The 23,648-nt window shown below is 42.3% G+C and overlaps 1 non-coding gene across 1 annotated transcript; it reads left to right on the top strand.

Moving 5' to 3' along the window:
* The first annotated feature begins 17,241 nt into the window (after window positions 1-17,241).
* On the top strand, window positions 17,242-17,360 carry LOC145397896 (5S ribosomal RNA). Its single transcript, XR_013897036.1, has one exon. It is a non-coding gene; the product is annotated as a 5S ribosomal RNA (ribosomal RNA).
* Window positions 17,361-23,648: the final 6,288 nt, after the last annotated feature.

Genomic DNA, 23,648 nt, shown 5'->3' with positions numbered 1-23,648 from the left:
TATATTAGACTCGTGGACGAGCAGTTGCTATACGTAAGTAGTTTTGTAAGCAGATAATCTACGTTCCCTTTTGTCATGCAATGACAGGAGAGGTAAAGATTAGTATGGGACTATTTTTATTTGTCTTGGAAATATTAACAAAGTCTCTCACACACGAGTGAAGTATAAAGTAGAGTCCCGCGAGCAACCTCCTGTCTCGCTCACTCTCTCTCTCTCTCTCTCTCTCTCTCTCTCTCTCTTCCACCCTCTCGCCCATGTCGCTAGCCTCCTTCTCTCTACTACCTGTCAGTTCTATGGCCTGTCTCCTTCTGATCACAGAATCCTACATTCTGGTGTAGCAGGGGTCGTGTCACGTGTGTTCTACTCTCGTGGAAGCTTCTAGAACACTGTATGTCTGTGTGTATGTACTGCTTCCAGTGCACGATCAACATTTCTTCACTTAAAGAGTTGCAAGGTAATTTCCCGTTCCCACACCTTGTCTGGTGCTCTGTCTATCTATCTATCTATCTATCCATCATGCTTTCTGTTATGATTTGTGTTTATAAAATGGAGTCCTGACATATATATATATATATATATATATATTCGTTTTCGTTTTCGTTTTTAAAGGCTCCAACATGCTTGCATGTGTCGGCCTTGGTCACCTAATGGCGGCTCTCCACGCTGCACGATCCATTGCAGCCTCCCTGTCCCTTAACTCTAAGGTCACACTTAATGACCTCGTCCCATGTCTTTCTCAGTCTACCCCTCATAACCCCACCCCCAATATTAACACTTCTCACCTTCCTCACCCAATTATCATCCCCCATCCTCTCCACATGTCCAAACCATCTCATCCTACCTCTCCTCATCACAACACCAATACACTCCAGTCCCATCCTACCTCTCAACTCTTCCATTGTAAGCCCAGCCCCTCCAGGCCTTGGACGCAGGGACGCACTGCACATCCACCTAATCATTGTCATTTCTGTACGTCTGAGCCAGCGAATATCTTCCTCCTTCACTGCCCAGGTCTCACTGCCATACAGCATTACACTCCCAACACATGCTGCATACAAAGACCCCTTAGCACTTAGGGAGAGCACTCTCAATGTCAGGAGAGGCAAGAGCTCCCTGACCTTCTTCCAACCACTTCTCACCCTAGCCACAGAGCTAGCTCCAGCCCCGCCTCCAGCACACAACATGTCTCCCAAATAACAAAACTCTTCCACACACTCAAGAGATTCACCAGCAAGTTCAATCCTTTCACGTCTGACAATCTCCACCTGCTCACCCCGGCACGCCGTACACATAAAATCAGCTTTATCTCGCAGTCTACCTCTGATACCACTACATCTCTTATGCACCCATTTATCTCACACACCGCATAAGATGGAATTACTTCTCACGCCCTTGTGGCAAACTGCACATGGCCACTCTCCCTCGTCTTTGACAGTACCGCCACCAACCCTAGATATCATCATTTTTGTTTTATCTGCATTTACCCTTAAACCCTTTCGCCCCATACCATCTCTCCACTTCCTAAACCTTTCCTCCGCCTCCCTTTCATTCTCTGCAATCACGTGAAAGGGCTTCAAGTACCATGATAAACAACATGGGACTCAAGACTGACCCCTGATGCACACCAACATTCACGGAAAACTCATCACTCAAATCTCCATTCACTCTCACCTGGGTGTGAGCACCCACATACATGGCCATAACCACCCTAACCAGCCACTCCTCCTAGCCAAGCTTTCTCATTGCCCACTTCACCACCTCTCCAGGGACTCTGTCAAAGGCCTTTTCCAAATCAACAAAAACAAAATAAAGATCCCTTCTCCTACCAATATATTTTTCCTGAAGCTGTTGAACAATGAATATGACATCAGTGGTCCCCGTACCTGGCATAAATCCAAACTGCATCTCATCAATATTCACTCTTTCTCTAATCATACCTTCTAAAACTCTCTCCATTACCTTCATTATCTGATCTAAAAGCTTTATACCTCTATAATTTCCTCTTTCCAGGGCATCACCCTTCCCTTTATACACATTTACAATTACACTCCTCAGCCAATCATCTGGGACAACACACTCATAAATAATCCTATTTATCAGGTCAGTGACTAAACTCACCCCTATATCGCCTGAGGCCTTCAACATTTCGGCAGTCAACCCAGACACACCTGCTGCCTTCCCCACCCTCATCCTGCCTATTGCCTCACTCGCAGTAGCAGTATCAATCAAAGGCCAAGGGCCAGACACTGGATCTGCTGGCTCCAAACCTTCCCTGTCCCACTCAAACTCCTCATTCAACAACCGATTATAATGCTCTCTCCATGCATCTTTAATATCCTCGCTGTTCATCACTACCCTTCCTTCATCATTCTTCACACACTGCTCACCTATGATATCCCGATTATCCCTCTTCACCTGACCTGCCACCCTAAATATATTTTTCCTTTCCCCATGATTTAGGTTATCAAGTAATTGCCTGTGTGACTCAGACTTTGCCCTGAATACCTCTCTTCTAGCCCTACGCTTGGCAGCCAAATATTCCTCTTTGCTACCACCCTTCTTCCATTCCCGGAAAAGCCTTCTTTTCTCCTTAATTGCAGCTTCTACACCCTCATCCCACCACCAAGTTACTTTATGTCTTGGTGGTCCTCTTGTCCAGCCGCATGTTACGTCAGTAACTCTCAAGAAATTGTTCTTGAGGGCTCTGTACTGTTCATTAACGCCTCTGTCTACAGCTCCCTGTTCAGCCACCACTCTCCTCAACTTGTTATAGAAGGCATCCCTTACTACTTGGTTTTTCAGCTTCCATATTTTCCTCCTAGGTACATAAGTCCTCTTTTTCATCACTTGTTCTTTAAGCACCATATCACAAATCAGTAGTTTGTGCTGCTGCACGCACTCCTCACTTCCTATAACTTTAACATCCCTCACTAACCTCCTATCGGCCTTCCTAACCAGAAAATAATCTATCTGACTCCTATTTCCCCCAGACTCATACGTAATTAACCTACTGTCTCTTTTCCTAAAATATATGTTGCACACAATCATGTCCGTTGCCTCCCCAAACTCGAGTATCCTTTCCCCTTCTGCATTCCTTAGACCATACGCACATCCCCCATGCACTCCTTCATAACCTTGTGCTGCTTCACCTACATGACCATTTAAGTCCCCTCCCAAAATCACTATCTCATCATCTCGCATACCACCCACTACACGTATTAAATCAACCCAAAATCTATCTTTCTCTGATTCATCCAATCCTGCCTGTGGAGCATATGCCGATATAATCGCAGCTATCTTTCTTCCAGTTAAAGAATAATAAGAATAATAAGGCACCAGGGGAGGATGGTTTATTTCCGGAAATGTTTAAAATGGAGGGGGATAGATTAATAATGATCTTGACCAAACTATTCAATAACATATGGGTGACGGGGTTACTACCATCAGTTTGGAAGAATGGTGTAATTGTTAAAGTTCCGAAGAAGGGAGACCTGAGTGAATGTGGTAATTGGAGGGGAATCTCTTTGTCACCGATAGCTTTGAAAGTTTTCAGTAGAGTGTTGTTAAATAGGTTGGAGCCGGTGGTTGAGGGTATTCTGAGGGATGAACAGGCTGGTTTTAGAAAGGGACGTGGTTGCAATGATCAGATCTTTATAGTTAGGCATTTGATGCAGCAAGTTAATGAAATGAGAGTACCGTTAAGTCTTTGTTTTGTTGATTTTGAAAGGCTTTTGATAGTGTTTCGAGAGAGACTATGGGGAAGATCATGAGACATTATGGAATACCAGAGGAGTTTGTGAGGGTCATTATGAACATGCATGAGGACACATTTTGTAAAGTGATGGTTGATGGTTGTCTGAGTGATTCGTTTGAAGTCAAGTCCGGGGTAATTCAAGTTGGTGTTCTATCGCCTTTACTATTTATATTGGTCATTGATTACATTATGAAACGCGTTGGAACAGAAACCGGTGCAGGTATACTTTGGGGAGAGAACAGGAAACTTTTGGATTTAGATTATGCAGATGATATAGTTTTGATTTGTGATGGGCCAGAAGAGATGCAGAGAGTGTTGGACTGTTTGGTGAGTGAAGGTCGCAAGGTGGGTTTGGTTATTAATTGTGGAAAAACTGAAATAATCAATATGAATATGGAAAATGCACAGGAATGTGTAATTGGAGGTATGGTTGTAAAGCAAGTTGATAGGTTTAAATATTTAGGTACTTATTTAGCCAAGGATGGTTCTTTGAACTTTGAATTCGAGGAAAGGTTAAAGAAGGCAAATCAAGCAATGGGAATGCTTAAAAATATTTGGAATAATAACAATTTTTCTGTGCATACAAAAATCAAACTTTATAAGGTAATGGTTAGGAATATCTTAATTTATGGACACGAGTCTTGGTACAGCACAGTGACTATGGAAAATAAATTCTTGGTGTTTGAAAATAAAGCACTTAGAAGAATATTAGGAGTTAAGTGGTGGGAAAGGATACCAAATAGTAGAATTAGAGAAATAACGGGAGTGCAGCCGATCGATGAATATGTTAGATTCTCACGATGGAAGTGGCTAGGACATGTGTATAGGAGACAGGGAATAGTACGAGGTACACCAGGGTGGGTGGCACTTGGTAGGAGAGGTAGAGGAAGGCCAAAAGAGACGTGGGTGAGGACAATGAGACGGGAAGCTGGAGATGAGTGTTGGGGAGATCTTGAGGAGTTAGCACAAGATAGGATGTGGTGGTGTGAGTTCATCGAGGCCCTGTGCATCCCCGAGGGTGCCACAGGAAATGATTGATTGATTGATTGATTGATCTTTCTTCCCAACAGAATTTTCACTACCAATATCCTATCGCTTACTCTCAAAACCTTCATAACATATTCCACCCATTTCTCCGCAACCATCACACCAACACCTCCATATCCGTCTCTCCCCCCCTGCCAAAACAACTTATAGCAACAGTCCTTCCCAACAATCTTTCTGGCTGATTCACCCCTGTACCGGACTTCCTGCAAACATGCCACATTCATCCATCTCCTACTGAATGCCTCAACGACTTCCCCTGCTCTTCCCCTCAAACTTCCCACATTCTATGAACCCACCCTCATCCCCATGGGTGATTTACTGTCCTCAGGCTTGCTTTGAAACTTATTTTGTTTTTTCATCTTCAGTATTAATAAAGGGGTACAGACACAGCACAGGTCCCATATATATATATATATATATATATATATATATATATATATATATATATATAGAGAGAGAGAGAGAGAGAGAGAGAGAGAGAGAGATATATATATATATATATATATATATATATATATATATATGTCTCCGACTCTGGGCATAGGCTTCACAGCCTGTTATCAAGGCCCATCACTCCTCCTACATACCATACACCTCTACATGTCACCACTTCAGTGTTAATACCCACCGTCCATATTGAATACATGCTAAGGCTGTCTCATACAGGTCTGGTGTATTGGTATTAGCGGGGGTATATTTAAGACATGTCGGCGGGTCTTCTGGTATATCAGTAAAGCCTGATTTAATGAAATTCAAATCCCTAAACTGTTTCCTGCCCCAGCTGGGATGTGAACGTGGGTCTGTTAGGACTGCAGGCCACCTCTCTACCGATTGAGCCACGCCTCCCCCAGAATGATTATAAAATTTACCAAAATGCAAAATTTTCTCGGGGGTGGGTGGGGGGGCTTAAGCGCCCCCCCCCCCCGAACCCACTAGCTGTACGGGCTCAATGCCCTCGCCAAAGTCGTGGGCTGCACCGTTAAAAAAAAGCCCCCCCCCCCTCCTTTTCAGCTTTCTGGGTACGCCACTGATCACAACCACCTGCTCCTTCTTGCAATAGCAAGAGTATAATAATAGGGTATGAGTTCACGATGGACAATGATCCAACCCCTTCACTGCTAGGGGTCTTTCCTAAGTTAACTATATTCATCTTGGGGGAAGAGAGTTAAATCGGATTTGAGGAGAAAGCTAGGCACTGTAGTGAAAGAGATGTCTAGAAAAACAGGAGAGTAAAGACTACTTGCACCTAGTAAAATGACAATGGACATTTCAATTCGGTATAAACTTTCGTGTCATTATCCACATACCTTCAACAACACACTGCTCAGTCATTCATTATATGTCATTACCTTTAGTTTCTATCACTCTCAAAAACTGTCTGGGATAAATCTCATTACTCTCCCAGCAAAAACAATTTCACAAACGTTATGTATGCTGGACCCACTTCTTTCGATCTTCACCTCATCTTAGTCATGGCTTTGTACCGATCTTTCCTCTCATTCCGGCGTGGAATAAAGTTCTCATCTGTGCGTGTATGGAAGGGAAGGAAGGGATTACTATATGCAGTTCTTCTAAACAGGGCGGAGACTAAGTCTTTTCTTCTCATTAACTCCCGTTCACTCACCCACTCCATTTAGCCTGTGTTCCATTTCTGCAGTGTTACGGTTATCTTTCTTTTCTGTCTTCCGATGTAGTTACTGTTATTCGAAACTCTGCTTGCATTCCTCCCTCATTATGGCTGGCACGCAGCAACGTCTAGCCACATACATCCATTTTCTATCCAGTACCCTTATGGAAGAGTCAACAAGTAGGCCTACTCACGGTATTTTTTCTATGAACCTGGTTCGCCCTGGAACTACCTTCATCATTCTATCAGTCACAGTGCCTGGGACCTACGAACTTTGTAATGCAATAGGATTCGACACCTTGAAACGTCTATCTATCTATCTATAGCCCGACGCCCTAATCCCGCAAAAGGTGGCCGCAGACAAAACGCCTCCAAGTCGCTCTGTCACCCACCATTTGACTACCCTCCCCCCACCTCACCCCCTCTCCCTCATATACCTCTCAACTCCATCCCTCCACCTCATCCTCGGTGTACCCCGCCCTCTCCCTCCCTTCACCTCACATACATACACCCTCTTAGTCAGTCTTTCATTCTCCATTCTCTCCACATGTCCAAACCACCTCAGTGTATTGCTCCTAATCTTCTCAACCAAATCCACATCCACCCCACAACGTTCCTTCACTTCTTCATTCGTCAAGTTGTCCCTCCATGTCACTCCACATGCTCCTCTCAAGTAACTCATTTCCACTGCTCTCACTCTTGACTTGTTCCCCTCTTGCAAGGTCCACGCCTCGCTTCCATACTTCAGGGTAGGGATCACAATACGAGTACTATCATGCAGTGACTTCTTAACTTCCATACTCACCTCCCTATTTCTCATCACTGCTTTCACTGAACCAACAACCTTCCTTCCCTGCTGTACCCTTTCACGCACTTCATCCCCCAAAGTTCCAGCCTTACTCATCACACTACCAAAGTACTTGAATGCACTCACACTCTCCATATCCTCACCATCCAACCTCACTGTACATTCTGTGACTTCATTCCTCTCAAACACCATAACTTTACTTCTGTTTACATTAACTTTCAGCTTCCTCCTCCTGCACACTGTCCCGAATTCATTCACCAAACCTTGCAACTCCCATTCATCTTCACTCAACAATACTGTATCATCAGCAAACAGCAACACCGGAATCTTTCAGATCTCACCCTTATTCATTAGAGCCACCCCCACATCCACTGCCCTACCCTGCACCTCCTTTACAACCCCATCCATGTATATATTAAACAGCCATGGAGACATCACACAACCCTGTCTCAGTCCCATATTGAGATCAAAGAACTCATTCAGCTCACCATCCACTCGCACCGTAGCTCTAGCTCCTTCGTACATAATCTTCACAACATTCAACAATTTCCCATCCAAGCCATATATTCATAATACCTTCCACATACCTTGCCTATCTTCTTCTGTAATAAGCTTTCTCCAAGTCCATGAAGGCAGCATACACTTTCTTTCCCTTCTCTAGATACTTCTTCACTAAACATCTTGGAACAAATGTCTGATCTACACACTCTTTCCCCTTCCTAAATCCCCCTTATTCTTCTCCAACTAGCTCCTCTGTCATATGCCTAACCCTATCAATGAGTATTCTACCATATATTTTACCAGTCACAGTAAGAAGGCAAATACCCCTATGGTTACCACATACTTCTCTCTCCCTTTTTCCTTTGTATAAAGAACAATTATATCTGATTTTCAGTCCTCTGGAACCCTTCCCTCTTCCCAAGCCAATCTACACAACTTCCATATCCACTCCACAACAATCTCACCCCCATACCTCAGGATTTCACCACACAGTCCATCAATTCCTGGGGCCTTTCCAAACTTGATCTTCTTCATTGCTTCCACTACTTCCGTCCTACTGATCTCTTCCTCCCTCCTCTCATCTCTTCTTCTCCCAGCCATCCCCCAACCACTTATACTCACACTGCTGTCACTCTCTATATTCAACAAATCCTCAAAGTGCTCCTTCCATCTCCTCAATTTCTCTCTCTTCTCCACCAACAATCTATTATTCCCATCTTTCACTCCCCAATTATTTCCCCTTTCACACTGCCTTACTTTCTTTACCTCCTTCCAAAATCTACTCTCCCCCCATTTCACACTCAGATTCCTCCCAATCTCTTCATCCACTTTCTTCTTACTCTCCTTCACCTGTCTCTTCACCTCCCTTCTCCTACTCACATATACCTCTCTCTTCTCTCTCTCATCTTCTCCCCTACCTCTACTCGCTAACCATTCACTATATACCTTCTTCTTTTGTTCCACAGAGAAGAAATGGGCTTTATCTTCAATCTTCCTTGGAAGGGACAAGTAGGCAATCAGGCTTGGGTTCCAACTTTCTTTGTGCAAAACACAAACACATGTAACAAACAGATGTTCAAGTCCTAAAGCGAGGAGACTGCGTAGCCAATGCTCATTGTTGCGCACATTCTGTCTCTCTATCTCTACCTATCTATCTATCTGTCTATATAGATAGATAGATAGATATAGATATATGTATATATACACGTCGTCATGCTTCCTGTCTTCATTATTTATTCATTCCAGGTGCTGCTTTCCAATTCTACCTCCCTTCTTCATGTTGCCAGATTGGTCTGTCAGCTTGTTCATTTAGCTGTCTGTCTATCTTTCTTTTTATCCGTATCTATCTATCTATCTTTTAAACATATTACTGTCTATCTATATCTATTTATTGATATGTAGATAGATAACTGGATAGATAGTGAAAAAAGTTAAACTGACAGACGAAGGCTAGCAAAATAAAAAATATAGAGAGTTATGATGAAATGAAGGGAGGAAGAATTGGAAAGAGATATTTGGGATGAATAATAATGGGGATAGAAAAGGTATCGTGTGTGTGTGTGTGTGTGTGTGTGTGTGTGTGTGTGTGTGTGTGTGTGTGTGTGTGTGTATGTTCCTAGGTATATGCATCAACATCGTGGTGAAAGAAGCCAGTGGAGCGACTTACGGCATACTGCAAACATACACCCAATGTTGTCCCAGAGGCTACACAAAAGCCTGGCCCACCTCCTCCATGGCCGGCGCTGCTGTATACAGTTCATGCCGGCTTAGGTGAAAAGGTGATCTGCACAGAGGGGAGAGACCAGTGGAAAGGGGATGACGATGATGAATCCCTGAATGGGAACTGTGATACACAAACTCTCTCTCTCACACACACACACACACACACACACACACACGTTACCAGGTGAATAATTTGGTGAGGATAATGAGGAGAGAAGAGTGAAGTAGATTTTTGAGTGAAGAATTGTATAGTAGTAACTGCACGATGTGCATACAAAATATTACTAAAAAGGAAATTACTGAAATTGACCAGAGGTGAAGAAGTGGTCCTCCACAGGAAACAGAGCATCACCTCCGAATACATTTGAAATTACACATAAATGATGTGAGAGTTAGTGCTAAAACAGAAATGTATTTCAGTATGCTTGCAGACCATGCATAATTATCATAAGACCTATTAAAATGTATTAATCCTTAAAGACAAATTTACCATGTATTACAAAACCATTTGAAAAGTAAACAATGGAGGATACAAATAACTGCAGGAGAAAAAATGTCATATAATGGAATTTCTTGAATTCTGAAAATGATCGACTGCTGAAAATTCAAACAAGGAGGAAATATTTTACATAATCAAGTGGCAAAATTTATCTTGAATTAACTGTCCTCTTAAAATTATTTCGAACTCAATATGCATTTACGAATAAGACATTTGTACCATACCGTACCTACGAATGGAAAATAAAACAAAAGCATTTATACAGTTAGAAACAATAAATTTATAACATACATAAGTTCAACCATTGAAAATATTGTAGCTTTTTGGAATCCTCTTGTAGGATATAACAATAATTAACACAACAAGAATCATCCCAAATATTACCAAGTAAATGGTTGCCAATCTGGAGCAACTTAAGTTTTGAAAACGGGATGAAATGACTTAATTTTCATCATATTGGAGCGATATGGCAACAGAGGGCAGGAAAGCGATGACAGCGACCCCATAATACTGATCAACAGATGGTCCCGAGAACACGGTTGGAAATAATATAAACTAAATCTGATAAACTTGCAGCGAAGGACAGTTTTCCGATGAGAAAATTGTACCCTTGGAAACAGCTATCAGCTGAAGCTGTGTGAAAAAAAAAAAAAAATCATTTATACGCAGTGCATGATACAATAACAAAAGAGGACAGGACAATACCAGCTGGACACAATCCTGTAAAACTACAGCTACTTTTGGTAAAACACACACACACACACACACACACACACACACACACATATATATATATATATATATATATATATATATATATATATATATATATATATATATATATATATATATGTGTGTGTGTGTGTGTGTGTGTGTGAAGTAATTCCATCTTGTGCGGAGTGTGTGATAAATGGGTGCATAAGAGATGTAGTGGTATCAGAGGTAGACTGCGAGATAATGCTGATTTTATGTGTACGGTGTGTCGGGGTGAGCAGGTAGAGATTGTCAGACGTGAAAGGATTGAACTTGCTGGTGAATCTCTTGAGTGTGTGGAAGAGTTTTGTTATTTGAGAGACATGTTGTGTGCTGGAAGTGGGGCTGGAGCTAGCTCTGTGGCTAGGGTGAGAAGTGGTTGGAAGAAGTTCAGGGAGCTCTTGCCTCTCCTGACATTGAGAGGACTCTCCCTACGTGCTAAGCGGCCTTTGTATGTAGCATGTGTTACGAGTGTAATGCTGTATGGTAGTGAGACCTGGGCAGTGAAGGAGGAAGATATTCGCCGGCTCAGACGTACAGAAATGACAATGATTAGGTGGATGTGCAGTGCGTCCCTGCGTCCAAGGCCTGGAGGGGCTGGGTTTACGATGGAAGAGTTGAGGTAGGATGGGACTGGAGTGTATTGGTGTTGTGATGAGGTGAGGTAGATTGAGATGGTTTGGACATGTGGAGAGGATGGGGGATGATAATTGGGTGAGGAAGGTGAGAAGTGTTAATATTGGGGATGGGGTTATGAGGGGTAGACCGAAAAAGACATGGGACGAGGTCATTAAGTGTGACCTCAGGGTTAAGGGACTGAACAGGGAGGATGCAATGGATCGTGCAGCATGGAGAGCCGCCATTAGGTGACCAAGGCCGACACATGCAAGCATGTTGGAGCCTTTAAAAACGAATATATATATATATATATATATATATATATATATATATATATATATATATATATATATATATATATATATATATATATGCCGTGGGGATATATACAAAGGGAAGATGGACGAGACTTAATACGATGCCAAGAAGTTTACTTGTAAGAAGAAACGTTTTTTGCATAACAGAACTGAACTGAGTGGTGGTAGTCTGAATTAAAACGTCATTTTAGTGATGGCATTTAGCCTACTACCCACTTTTCAAGTCACTGAAGAACTTTTAATAATCTTCAGAACCTTAAGAAGTTCCTTGCTCTTCAGGCATTCTCTTAAAGCAAATTCGCATCAGGAATGAATCCTCACAAAAAAGTGGCTAAATGCCAGACCTGTATTTTAGTATTAGGCATTCACCTGTACATTACTACTCATTAAAATATAACTGCAGTTATTACTGCTGATATATACATACTTTACGTTATCATTTATGTGGCCATACTTTTTTTAAGCTAAACAATAAAAATACCATGAGAGTGCTAGTGCTGGCATCACTAATCCTAGTATGGTTTGGATAACTCAGTTCCAACTAACGCAAGGCGATTTTCCTGAAGTGAGATCAGGTATAGGATCCTGAGATGGATAACAAAAGAATTACTCAGTGTCCGTCCCCTAGTGTCAGTAAAATCTCATGCCTAATATTATAATAACAATACCGTAACCTTTGTAGTATTGTCATAATCTCTTGCCATTATTGAAGGATTAGTTTCAGTTGTCACGAATGATCAATCCGTTGGTATGGAAGTTTAAGAGTAAAATTATTAAACTTATGCATGAAACGGTACTACTTGAAAAAATATTTTTGTTGTGATTAAACACAGCATATCGAATGCTGAAATGTATTTCAGGAATGGCTCATATAAGAGTACACGCACATGCATATAAACACACACACACACACACACACACACACACACACACACATATATATATATATATATATATATATATATATATATATATATATATATATATATATATATATATATATATATATATATATATATATATATATATATATATATATATATATATATAGCCAAACGCCTTAATCCCTTAAGGGGTTGCCACAAACAAATCGCCTCCATGTCTCCCTGTTCACCGCCATTTCACTGTCCTCACCCCAGCTCACACACCCCTCTTTCCTATACCTCTACACTCCATCCCTCCATCTCATCCTTGGCCTCTCCCTCCTCTCTCGTCCCCGTCACCTCATTGACATACACACTCCTCGTTAGTCTCTCGCTCTTCATCCTCCCCACATGGCCAAACCACCTCAGTGTATTTCTCCTAATGTTTTCTGTCACATGCACATCCACACCACAACACTCCTTTACTTCCCCATTTGAGAGTCTGTCTATCCATGTAAATCCACTTGCTCCTCTCAAATAACTAATTTCCACTCCTCTCACTCTTGACTTGTGTCCTTCCTCCAAGGTCTAAGGTTCACATCCATACATTAGAGGTGGTATCACAATACTATCTGCAGCAACTTTTTTACTTCCATGCTCACTTCAATATTTCTTATTACTGCTTTCAAAGAACCATCAACCTTTCTTACTAGTTGTACCCTTTCAAGCAGTTCACCCTCCAAACTTCCATCCCTACTCATCACACTGCCCAAGTACTTAAATGACCTCACATTTTCCATTTCCTCCTCATCCAACCACACTGTACATTCAGTGGTTTCATTTCTCTCGAGGACCATAACTTAACTCTTCCCTACATTCGCCTTTACACGCCATTTCTTACACATTCTTCCAAACTCATTCGCCAAGCCTTGCAGTTCCCCTTCATCTTTACTTAACAATACAGTATAATCTGGAAACAACTGTACAGGAAGTTTCCAAATGCTGCCTTCACTCATTAGGGCCGCTCCGACATCTACTGTCCTATCTTGTATCTCTTTTGTAACCGCATCCGTATACAGATTGAACAACCATGGAGACATGACACATCTGTTTAATCCAATATTCAGACAAATATATTCACTCAGTTCACTATTCACACTTACTTTAGCCTTAGCATCTTCATACATACTGTTCACGGCGTTCAACAGCTTCCCACGTACTTCACAAATTTTTACTTTATCCCACCTTGCTTGTGAATCCACTCTGTCACATGCTTTTTCCAAATCCATAAAGGCTGCATACAACTTCTTTCCCTTCACTAGAAAATTTTCTACTAAAGACCTAAGGAAGAATATCTGATCTACCCAACCTTCTCGCTTCCTATAAACTTCTCCAACTGATTCCTTTTGTTATTTCCCTAACTCTGTGAATAAGTATCCTACCACATAGACTTCCTATTACACAAAGAAGACAAATGCCCATATAATCAGCACACATTTCTTTTTCTTCTTTTCCTTTGTATAGGGGAATAATTATATTTGACTTCCGACCCTCTGGGACTACCTTCCTCCCAGGCCAATCTGTACATCTTTCATATCAATTATCTACTATCTCCTCCCTATGCTTCATTATTCCATCACACACTCCATGATATTCCTGGGGCTTTCCCCATTTTGACTTTCTTTTTTGCTTCTATTACTTTCATCCTACTGATCTTTTCCTTCCTTCTTACCTCCCTCCTTCTTCCAGCCATTCCCCAGCCACTTATATTCGCATTACTTTCTTTCTCAGTGATTAACAGTTCCTTACAGTGTTCTTTCCATCTGCTCACTCTTTTCCTTTTCTCCACTAGCAATCTACCATTTCTATTTTTCACTCCCTTCCAACTTCATCACCTGGTCTAACTTTCTCTACTTCTTTCTAGAACATTTTTTTTTATATTCCCCTTGTTTGTGTTCTGCTTAATACTCAAATTCCTTCCAAATTCCTCATCCACTCTCATCTTACTTTTTCTTATTAATCTTCTCATCTCTCTTTTCCTCTTTACATAATACTCTTTCTTTCGTCTCTCAACTTCTCATCCACTCACTATATGCTTTGTTCTTTTGTGTCACAGCTTTGTCTCATCTCTTCATTCCTCCCTGTTGTTCCTTGCATCCCCTTTGGTCTTCTCTTCACCCCACACACCATCTCACATGTTGCATAGGTTTCTTCTGTGAATATCTTGCATACATCTTCCACTTCTCCCGGCTGCTCTAAATCATATTTACCCAGTTGCACCTCCAATTCCCTCTCATTACCCGTCCCTCCCGGGAGAGGCTCGGGGACGGGTATTGTTTTCACTCTGTTTGTCTGTCTGTTTGCTTGTCCGTCTGTCTGTTAACAACTTTACGCGGAAACTACCGTGCGATTTTGACTAAAATTACCGGGAGGATGGACCATGGTGCTGTGAGCACCTGATAAAATTTTGGGCAAAGTTGGGCCAAGGCCGAAGCTGTAGACCCCCAAAATTAAAAAAATAAATAAATAAATAAATAAATAAATTTGATTTAAAAATATCGTTTTTTCGCCATAACTCCTTTCAAAATCGTCATATCGACATGACAGGAAAACCTAAAGGTGCATCACTCAAATCTGCATCCTATAACGTGCCTTATTACCCCAGGGGGGTCACACTTCACTTAGCGGTATAGATGTCAGTGTCAGGTGGGTTGGGCCTAAAATTTCAATTGGCATAAAATCGTAAATTCTCTCCCGATTTACTCCCAATGAACTATGTGACATATTTGAATAGATATTTTGTGTTTATATGTCAGCGCTAAAATGACTGTCGGGGACGAGTTTGCTCTGCCTTGGCACCGCTTCTTGTATTATGCTTTTTTCCATTCTTTTGCAACCTTTCTACTGTCCTTGCATGGACTACTTTCTCCTGTCCTTCCCTCCTTCTATTCCTCCATTACACTTGAACCTTGATTTTCACCATTACCAAATGGTGGCCAGAAAGCCCACTCCCCCAACCTCTGTATGATCTTGTATCCATTACATACCTTGTCATTCTCTCAGCCACACACACGTAATCAATCGTTGCCTTCGGTTCATTCAGTTCACCACCTAGCCTTCTCATCATTCGCCAAGTATACCTGTGGATCAGTTTGTGCCTAAAGAGGGTATTGGCTATCACCCCCCCCCCTCCATATACATATGTCCACTAGATCACTGCCACTCCCATACATTTCAATCACACCCCACTCATCTACTGTTCCCTCCACCTTCACATTCCCTACTATTCCATTCATATCTCCGATCAAAAATAGTCTCTTATTCCTTTCGGACTTTTCCATGTACGCCTCCACATTTGCCCAGAACAAGAGTTCTTTCACTATGTTTGCACGATCTTGCTTTGGCACATACACACACTCAATCATCCACGTTTGGAATCCTACAGTGACTCTTACCCACACAATCCTTGAGCCAACTAATCCATACTCTCTCATGTTCTCCTTCCATCTCTTGCACACAACAAAACATACTCCCTCTTTTGTCCTCTCATTCTCACCTACGTCCGCGCATGTACCTTATCCACACTCCCACTCTCTCACACTCTCACCTCACCATTTAGTCTCAGTTAATTCATAAACTTTATGTCCACTTTTGCACCCTCAAATACCTGGAAATCACTGTCTCCTTCACCTCACCATTCCCACCCCTTACATTCATGTTGCAATCTGTACACCATGTTCTTTGTTCGGTCCTTGGTCGTCATCTGTTGGTGCGTCCTAATCCAGGGCATCGTGTTTGTATTTTAAATTATTTGTTTTCAGGGAAGGGTCACTAACCCTACGCCAACCCACTTGCTGACACGTAGGGAACACTTGTTGGATGGTTACAAGGTTAGCACGCAGTGATACACGCAGTGTATTAAATGATTCCCTAGTTTACAGGAAATCATTTGGGTTGCTACTCAATATAGAGTTACCCTGAAATAGAATACCACTACATAATGTGAGTGGATGATGGGCGTGCACACCGACCATTAATATATCTGTCTATTTATCTATCTATCTATCTATCAATCAATCTATCTATCTGCCTATCTATATATCTATCTATCTATATACATAAATCTATCTATCTATCTATCTGTATGTGTGTGTGTGTGTGTGTGTGTGTGTGTGTGTGTGTGTGTGTGTTATGTGCATATGATTTATAACCCGAGTGCGTCTCCTATTATTCATTTTTGGTGTCTTCGGACGATTTTATTCAGCTTGACTTTTTTTTATAACTGAATGTTATTTACTGATTTCATGAACTGCTTCGTTATAGGAGTTTATTGCAGTCCACTGGGACCACGTTAGGATAAGCCTGGTATTAGATCAACTTAGCTAAGGAAAATAACGTAATGTTACCCACAACATGAGGGGGAGAAAGTTTTTAGAGGGAAGGGTTAATCAATATCCCTTACCGACTATTTTGTATTACCTATGGAAAACGAGACAGTGAACCTAAGCTGAATATAACTGTCTGGTTGAATATCGAATGCAAAGAAAAAGACATTATCGTACTGAAGAGAATATTGATCCTTGCCCATTTCCCTTACATATAGCCTCTCTCTCTACTCTCCCTCTGTGATAAAACAGAACCTTCGTATGTTGGGTTAAGCAGCGACACCTATTCATTTTAATCTAATGCTTTTCCACAACATCCAGGTTTTTCATAATTTACCATACCGTCAGCCAACGGCCATACCACGTTGAGTACACCGCTTCCCGTCTGATCAGCGAAGTTAAGCAACGTTGGGTCTGGTTAGTACTTGGATGGGTGACCGCCTGGGAACACCAGATGCTATTGGCATCCCTACGTGTCAAGTGGGGTTGGTGGAGGATTAGTGCCCCTCCCTGTAAAACAATTAACTCTAAGCCCTTGGCCACCCCGTTTGGGATACATGGTGTCTGGCAATGAATGAATGAAAACCATACCGTCATCCAGTTCTTCCTTTCTCCATCTCCTTTAGCGATTGGGCGGCAAACCCTCACGTTTTCTGTAGCTTCCCTTCTCGGTCACAGTCTGTCTAGGGCCCTACCGTTTTCCATCACACCCACTGGAGACCATGCACCTCCCTCCCTGAGACAGTTACGTTGTATGGAGGGAGGACTCCTATTGTTACTCTGTTTCCCTTTGAATGACCATAATTATGTTGATCAATGGTTGGATGGAAGTTCATTCTTCTCGTCCTAATGAACATTTATACCCAGCCAATTAATCCTTTGAATTACCTAGTAAGCTCCCTCTTTTCTACTGTCGTCACTGAAGTGAAGGGAGGACAAGCCTCATTCATCCTAAGAAAGGTCGGAGAAGGGAGAGAGAACAGAGTCAATTAACGAAGCATTGTTTGTGGGCATGTCCCTCTATGCTCGCACACACACACACACACACACACACTGAATATATATATATATATATATATATATATATATATATATATATATATATATATATATATATATATATATTAGAATGCCGGGAATAGCGACTGCAGGCAACACAACACCCCCAGGTGGAGCCTATGGAGGGGCAGACAGAGTGCGACCCAACCCCAGGCGACAGGGACATAAGTCCGCCCGGGCCGTGCGCCCCTATGACCCAGGACTCGCCTGCCGCTGCCATAACAGGAATAGGAGACTACCTTGCGGGCAAGCTGACCCTCGACAAGATTGGGGTGGAGCTATTACTCTAGCTCCAGGCAGCACCCCAGCGACGGCCGGTAGCCGCGCCCTTCTTGAGACGGCCTGCAGCAACTCACCCCTTATTCAGGAGATGGCCGGAAGCTGCTCCTGCCTTATTGAGGCGGCTGGTAGCAGCTCCGGAGGTGCCTTTGAGAAGGCCAGTAGCCGCTCACTCCTTCTTCAGGAGACGGCCGGTAGCCACTCACGCCTTCATCTTGAGACGGCCTGTAGCTGTTCCGAAGGTGCCCTTGAGATGGCCAGTAGCTGCTCACCCCTCCTTCAGGAGATGGCCGGTTGTTGCTACGAAGGTGCCCTTGAGACGGCCAGTAGCCGCTCCCCCACACAGGCCACGGCCAGTAGTCGGGCCCTATGGCAGGAGGCGGCCAGCAGCCGCCCCTCTGTCAGATGCGGCCACACCCCCACAACGTGATATCCTCCAGGAGCAGAGTCCCAGTCCTGAGTACCTGTGGAGAGGCCCTGTGCTCTCCCCAGGGTTGTACTCTGCCCAGCTGGCTCCAGAGGGACCCTACTGATGGACTCCGATGACGACAGATGCCACAGCTCACTCCTGACAGCGTCCCTGATGGCAGGAGGCCGCAGTCACCGGGACCCTCCGGTTGCCCCCAGGACCCCCGGGCGAGGCCTCTTCCCACCCCGACGCCAATGACCCTCGTCCTCCAACAGGCGCCTGAGTCCGCATTTCAGGGAGCTATTCAGCCCCAGCCCTGAGGGCCGCATCCAATCCCCCAGCCTTGACAATACAGGGCTCTTCGTTGACCCTAGCCTGGACGAGAGATGACGCCTGTACGAGCGATTCCGTGGCCGCTGGATACAGAGGCCACAGGCGGGACTCAGCCCGCATCAGGAGTCAGGCTATGAGTCCTCTCGCCGCCCCACTAACCACGCCGCCGTCCCACCGACAGTGAGTGACAGTGAACAGTGGAGTGACAGTGTTATAGTAACTAGAATATCGGGCACGTGATATCCAAAAGAATATAAGTCCAAGGCCTAGTAATATGTGCTAATTAAGATCCGGGCAAAGAGTGAGACGGTGAAAGTAAGAAGAGAGATTTAATAGAGTGCAATGATTTCGATGAGCATCAGACTCGGCCTTTATAGTGTAAATCCTCTGCACTACATGACCAGTGTAATACTTGGCCAGCCTAAGTACAGCTTCTATTTCCCTCCAAGTGACAGCGAGCTATTCTCCCTGCCCGAAATACTATGAACACTATTGTGCCATTCACCTGCTATCCTGAACTACTGACCAAATAGTATCCTGCGCGATACTACGATACCCGTATATGACTTATAATTACCCAGATTCCTGTTGTTGTGACATCTACCTGTTCCACAAATAGAATTAGTCAATACACGTGTAAGGTTGTTGCCCTGAGTTATAGTGTCCTGCCTCTCTCTTATTTATTATAAGCTCCGGTCTAGAAAGAGAACCCAGCTGCATACTAGGCGTTCAAGGGACAGGAAACTGACCCTTAGACACCTAGCATAACATATATATATATATATATATATATATATATATATATATATATATATATATATATATATATATATATATATATATATATATATATATTCTCTCTCTCTCTTTCTTTCTCTCTCTCTCTCTCTCTCTCTCTCTGTATATATCTATATCTATCTATCTACCTGTCTATCTATCTATATTCTCTCTCTGTATATATCTACAGCTATCTGTCTGTCTGTCTATCTATCTATCTATCTACACACACACACACACACACACACACACACTAGCAGGGGTACCTTTTTTTTTTTCTTTTTTTTTTTTTTTATGTCCGACTCTGGGCATAGGCTTCACAGCCTGCATTCAAGGCCCAGTAGTCCTCCTACATACCAAGCACCTTTACATGTCACCTGGCGTTGTCCGGGCCAAAATGGCGAACACTAATCCTATTTGTTCTCGTTCAATATTTCTTTTTATTCCAGAAAGGCCATGTGCTTTTGAAGAGGGATTATAAGAGGTCCAGGAACTTTCTATTTCAGCTATCGCAGACAAACTCACAGTATTTGCACACATTTTTTACTATTTCTGTTGACCTCAAATGTCCTCCGACCGATGACCTCAAATGAACTCTGACTGGTGAACTCCAATGGCCTCTGAGGTCAACCTCACATAGCCCACGTACGAACTGGAGGTCAAATGAATCTCCATGCCAAAAACTGGACTGCTGGGTCGAGTCGTTCGAGCGTGTATGATCGGTGACCTCAAATGACCTCCAACCAGACCTCTAACAATCTCGGTTGTCAAAGTCACATAGCTCATGTCCGAACTGGAGGTCATGTGAATCTCCATGCAAAATATTGGGCTGCAGGGGTACCCTGCATTGCCCAAGCCCAAAAGGGGAACACTCCTCCGGTGACCTCAAATGACCCAGATGTGAACTTTGCCCCCCTCCTAAAACCATCCTTGGGTCACCATGATTTAGAATATGCATGGGTCTGTGGGTCTCGGCCCTTGGTTTGGACGTGACTGAGGGACAAACAAACAATGTGAGTCACAGAGAGAGAGAGAGAGAGAGAGAGAGAGAGAGTCATCATAATCATCTACTGCCGAACAAAGGCCTCCCCCAACCGTCTCCACCAATTCCTTTACTGAACCAATCTCTGCCACGTTTTCCCTGCACATTGCTCTATCTCATCTCTTCACCTCCGGTTTGGCCATTTTCTGCTACGCTTACAAATCTCTTGGTGTCCATTCAGTCAGGCTCTTGCTCCTTCGTTTATTCCTTTTTCTTGCTACATAGCCTGCCATTTATGTTCTTTTATAACTTCTCTAATGTTTTTTACTTTAGTTTCCTCTCTCACCCAAGTTGGTATTTTCCTGTCTCTTAAAGATATTCCCAATATTGACCTTTGCAGCGCTATCTGAGGAAATAGTAGTTTATTTTCCATCGATTTTGTTAGTTTCCAGGTCTCACAACCGTACGTCGTAGCTGGAATCATACATTCGTTATATACTTTTTGTTTCATATATACTGGCTAGCTACTTTTCATAATGCCTCTATGTTTACCGAAAGCTTTCCATCCAGTTGTAATGCGTTTTTTTTTTTTTTTTTCGCTACCATGGTCTTTTGTTAATTTTAGTATTTGCCCCATGTAATTATACTCGACGGCGTCTTCAAGACTATCTTTGCCTATTATGATGACGCTCTTTGGTGTATGTAGATTAAACATTAGTTCTACACCGGTTCATCTCTATCCCTGCGTTGAGACTTTCTCTGTTCATGTCATTTAACATTTCATGCAGTGTCTCTGCTGTTTCTGAGATTAGGACATTGTCATCTGCAAATCTTAAATGGTTTAGCTTTTCTCCATCTATGCTAACTCCCTTGTTTTCCCGGTCTAGCTTTTGAAAATACTTTCTAAGGATGCTGTAAATAATTTTGGTGAAATTCTATCTCCCTAATGCAGGCCATTCTCAGTCTTAAGTTTTTCCAACACTTTATTTAATTTAACTGTAGCAGTTCCCTTTTTATATAAGTTTTCGAGCAGCTTTACAATGTTATCATTATCTCCGTGTTCACTCAATGAATTTATAAATTGCTATGTGCTACACTGAGTCGACAGCCTTTTCGTAATCAACAAACCCTAAGCACAGTGGTTTATTATATTCTGTAGTTTTCTCAACTAGCTGATTCATTGTGGGTAGATGATCAGTAGTCGAATTTCCGCTTCACAATCCTCCCTGTTCACGAGGTTGGTCTTCCTCCAAATTTGTTGTTATTCTGTTCGTAAGGAATTTAGTGAAGAGTTTGTAAGTGACTGATAGTAAGACAATGGGTTAATAGTTACTAAGATCTTTCGAGTAGCCTTATTTGCAAAGTAAAATAACTATTGCATTACATCATGATTTGGGAATTTTCTTCTTTTTTAAACATTGAGGAAATATTTGGGATAGCCTGTTTTGTACTTCTTCTTCTGCATCCAAAAGCAAATCTGCTTCTATTCCATCTCCTCCTGGATCTCTTTCCTTCTTTTCATATTTTTAAGAGAAATGTTTACTTCGTCTGGTGTTACCTCAGGTATTTCACTTGTGTCAAATGAAAAGTTAGCTATTGGTACAACTGTCTTTGATGCATAGAGTTCTTTGTAAAATTCTTCAACTCTCTTCACCATCTCATCTCTGCACATAATGACTCCACCGTTCTTGTCTTTCAGTGACGTACTTTGTTGCTTTCTTAGTGCCATTTTACATCGGGCCTGTTTCAGACTTTTTCCTTTTTTGATGGTTTCTTTGGTCTGGCCCACGTTTCTCTTTCTTTTTTTCTTCTCTTTGTCTTTCTTTAAGAAGCTTATTTAACCCTGGAACCCATTCGAGGACACTATTATGACCCACGCAAACTTTGGCCACATGGCCCTTGCTTCCTATGTGGCCTAAGTGTGGTGTTCTTAGTAGCTTCCTAAAATGATGCGTTGTGTCGGGTGAAGGTAGTTGGTGCGATCTCCTTGGCTAGGTTTTTCATATAACACAGGTGTGGGCTATAAAAGTGTCCACGAATGTGTTACAATACTAGACTTTTAGTGCATGGACAAAATCGATGTTTTTCTGCCAGGAGACTGGAAGTCGGCCTGCTGCACCTCACTCCCCCCCTCCCCCACTGCCCACTGGTCAACGGACATCGGGATCCATTCATTAGTCTTTACTTAACTTTCTTAAAATTGTCTTTAGTTACCCGTGGAGGATTACACTATTGTTTTCTTTGTATGTTTTTTTTCTGTCAGACTGTACTGTTAAGAATACATTTTAAGTCCATACCTTGAAAGTTTAATAAAAACAACTCCAGGTATTTTTTTTTAATTGGTACACAATAGTGACCATGAATGTGGTAGCGTAAAAAAAAAAAAAAAAGAAAGAATCGTGTTAACAAGGCTTAATTCCACTCGTTCTATTTCATCTCTCTTTGTTTTCACTTTCATTTCCATTCTTTTTTTGGATGATGTCGAGTGTCTTTTCCGAATTCTTCTTGGCTTTACTTGTATTAGGTTTCCCTATTACCTTCGCCGATTCTCTTAGCACTTTTGTTAGTCTGTCGTTCAACTCATCAATGTCACATTCAGCATTACCTGTACTTAGAGCATGAAATCTGTTCGTTATTTCCAACCTAAAGTAGGGGGTGGTGATATTCTGCCAAAGTGATTTTTTCCTGTGCAGTACCCCTCTCAGATTATGGACACGGTATAGCTGAATCAGAAAATACCAAAATTTGACCTCTCAGATGATGATAACCTCCCTATACATAGCTTTTGAAAGTTGTCACCCTAAAATTCACACCAAAGGCGTCAATTTTGCTGTCTTAACAACACTTATTTTTCTTATTCAGGTTCTTCTAATGAACAAAAGGCTGCAGCAGTAGTACGGTACCAGCATGTAGAT

Source organism: Coenobita brevimanus, chromosome 43 (assembly GCF_032717465.1).
Source record: "Coenobita brevimanus isolate Jiangsu-jjx chromosome 43, ASM3271746v2, whole genome shotgun sequence".
NCBI classification, from domain to species: Eukaryota; Metazoa; Arthropoda; class Malacostraca; order Decapoda; family Coenobitidae; genus Coenobita; species Coenobita brevimanus.
This window is presented reverse-complemented; position numbering and strand designations above follow the sequence as displayed.